This window comes from Anser anser (assembly GCF_964211835.1).
Source record: "Anser anser genome assembly, chromosome: 15".
Classification (NCBI taxonomy): domain Eukaryota; kingdom Metazoa; phylum Chordata; class Aves; order Anseriformes; family Anatidae; genus Anser; species Anser anser.
The window spans coordinates 2,225,287-2,228,595 of record NC_139736.1 but is presented as its reverse complement, the minus strand read 5'-3'; the positions used below and the strand labels follow the sequence as shown (position 1 = coordinate 2,228,595).

General features: G+C 48.6%; 1 long non-coding RNA gene across 1 annotated transcript; it reads left to right on the top strand.

Annotated features, from left to right (window-relative positions):
- Positions 1-207: 207 nt before the first annotated feature.
- On the top strand, positions 208-2,669 carry LOC310881775. The gene is made up of 2 exons (XR_014572587.1): positions 208-387; positions 1,706-2,669. It is a non-coding gene; the product is annotated as an uncharacterized lncRNA (long non-coding RNA).
- Positions 2,670-3,309: the final 640 nt, after the last annotated feature.

The window sequence follows — 3,309 nt, the reverse complement described above, 5'->3', positions numbered from 1 at the left end:
AATGGAGCTCTGATTTGTTTGCTGCATTTAAATCTGCAAAATCATTTTCCAGGTTCCATAGATGACTGAATTTTGCACAGCTGGGACAGGAGAAAAAACAAATCTGAGATACCAGAGGGTTGTTTTGTTGTTGTTGTTGTTGTTTTTTCTTTTTTTTCACCTGACTGCAAAACCAGCGGCACGAAACAAGACCACAGGGTGGCAATTAAAGTAATTACCAAAAAATTAGATCCCTCCCTCTTTTTCCCTCACATAATGGCAGGTCATTAAAGTTAATAGTCAGGATCACATTTGTACATGTCAGCAAAAAGTCATTGCAGCATCTTTCATCTCCGCTACTGCATGCAGCTTTCCTGCCATTCCTCCAGTCTCCGTGGGAGCAGCACGGTATGTCGGCTTCTGGGTTTGGGTTTTCTTCATTTTGCACCTGCCGCTAGGACTCGCCAGCAAAGGCTTTGTGGTGCTAAAACTGGTCTGTTGGGATAGGAAAGCTTTCAAGTCCTCTGAAGATTTCTAGGTCAGGGAGGAATTTTTGTCAGATGTAACCCCGGAGACGACTCCATCTGGAGACAGAGGTGCGTATTTGGTGGAGCAAGGGGAAAACCTGAGCTGCCTTTGATGGTGGCATCTCCACCCCAAGGGGGCAGGTCCATCCCCGTGCCGCGGCTGCCACGTGTCGAGGTAGCAGTGCTTCTACACGGGGGTGGCTTCAGTCCAGAGCATCTCAACACCTTGACTTCCCACCAGACCAACACACCCATCCTTAAAAAGATCCTGTGGGGTTTCACAAAAATGAGAGACCAGCCATTCACCCTCAAAAAAGATGCTGCCAATGCCACGCTCAGAGCGGCCACATATTTTCTAAGGGAGGATGGATTTTAGTCCCAGTGACCACGGGTGGGAACTGTACATGCCCTGTGCAGGATCAGCCATGAAGGGAAGTATGCAAGGAAGCAATTTTATTTGAGCTTTTTCCATTGCAGTGTTGCAGACACAAACTAGACTTGAAAATAAATGAAGCATGGCTTTTGGATAACGGTTCCAGCAAAGCCCATGGGTACAGCACCTACTGCCTTAGATTAATAAAGAAAAGGGTCCATTCTGGGCACAGACAGGGATATCTTCACCATAAAATCTGAGCATATCGCAGTTGGGCTTGTTGCAATAGTCTTTCTTCTGCTCTTCTGTCCAAGGACAAAATTTGCCTGTCTTCCCAGCTGGCATTTGTGCCTCTTCAGAGCAGGGAGGAAGATACAGGCAACAGGGAACGATAAGCACTAAAAAAGGAAAACTAATACATGCAGTGAACATGCAGAAAGGTTGCCAATTTTATAGCAGCAAATGATACTAATAAATTCGTGGCTCGGGGGAACATGGCATCACAAGGGAAGTTCCAGGTCCCAAGTCACCAGCTGCTCCGTCCACTCTGGTATCAGATCACGACCCGAACAAACAGGATTTCTATTTTACATCTGATCCCGGAAAGATGGATAGTGTCTGTGTTTGCTGAACTCATCAGCGGGCCTCTCCCGATGGCTGAGCATGCCAGAGGCTGTTGAATGATGCAGGCTTCATGTGATCCTAGGAGAAAATTTCATTTCCCCATTTTTACGCTGGAAGGTGTCTGAACTATTGCAGCTGCTCGGGAGCAGTGAGGGTCTTTGGGAATGATACACCTCAGCCACATTGCTTTTCCTCCCCACAGGTCAAAACTCTGATGACAAGACAGTGTGAGGCGTTCTTGAAGGAGAAGGGAAGAAGATCCTGCTGTCATGCTTTTGGGGAGAAATGTGCTGAGTGCTGAGATGTGCGCCAGGGGCTGGAGCTGCTGTCCCCCTCCCACCACCCTTGTGCCAAGGCTGCACTTCCTGATGGTCCTCACTTCCCAGCACGGATTTGGGGAACCCCTTTGCAGGCACGGACCGTTTCCTCCACCAGGGGAATGGTCTTGCATGGCTTCACCAGCATCATTGTCTTCACCTGGGAGCCAGCTTGTGCTCCAAGCCCCAGAAGGGACGATGATTTGGAGCCCAACCTGACTGGCTGTGGGTGGCCATCACAGGGGGTCACTGTCCCCCCAGGCTGCTGAAAAACTTCACTTGCACCCACCCAGCAAGGGGCAGGGGATCACATCTCGATTTGTCTTTTCTCTCTTCTTCACACCTTGCCGAACGGAGCATGTCTTTTGCAGCCAGGACTGCCGTGGAGCTTCCAGCCTTTTGTAAGTCTGTCTTGTGGCTTCCAGTGGCCCTAAAAATTGCTAAAATATGTGCTGGAAATTCCCTAGCCTTGCCCATGTTCTCCCTGTGCAAGTTGCAGTACCTCCCATATCATTAGTCCTTCTTCGGCAAACTGCTATTGTGCATTTGATACTTTTATCTTTTAGCAGTTTTTCTTTACATTTTTCATCTGCTAAATTGCATTTTTGTGGGCTTCTCTCTCTCTCTTTATTTTAGTTTATGTTATTTCTTTCCCCGGTGTAACCGTACTCTTAGGAAGATTTTAATTACCTTCCTTTAAAGCCAAATGACAAGTAGAGCATGTCATCTGTAGCTAAAGTATCACTTGAAAATGCAAAAGCCCCGGCTTTATCAGGCTTAAAAGCTTTCCTGGAATATGTTCAAAAACTGCTGACTGGGCAAGATTAAACATCGCAATGTTAAGTAAAAGATCTCCGCATGTGGTATTCTTTTATTCCCCCGGGCGATCAAGTTAAATGGCAATGCAGCCTTCAGGCCTTCTTCTAAAATATTATTAGTTGTTTTTTTTTTTGTTGTTGTTCTCCTTTGTGCGATAGGGAGAGGGGTGGGCACTTTGGGGGTGAGAATCTCAAAACAACCGTACCCAAAAGCAGAGGGGAGCTGCAGCCACTCCGCTGTCAGAAGAGATCGGGTGTTTCTGGAGCCGAGCAGGGACAACAGAGGGCATCTGAGCAGCATCCCCATGCCACCTGCGCCTGGTGCTCACCGTCCCTGGTGCTCATCACCCCAAGCAATCCCCTCTCGTGAGCCGGGGTGGCCCCGCGGAGCAGCAAGGCTCTGATGGGAAGCTGGAGGCCTGGAGGCTTCGGGGCACGGGGGGGCTCTGGATTTATGGTACCAGGTTTTTCCCTCCCTGACTGGGGAGCGAGATGATCCCGCTCTGCTGGCCAAGTGCTTGGAAAGGAGAACTCTGGGATGCGGAGGGAAAACACTTAGGGCTTAAAAGGCACGTTGGACTTCCAGGTCTGTCCAGATTGTCTCTGAAGAAATCCTCTGAGAGCTTGGATTACTCATTTTTAATACGAACAGGAACCACCTGCCTGCAATC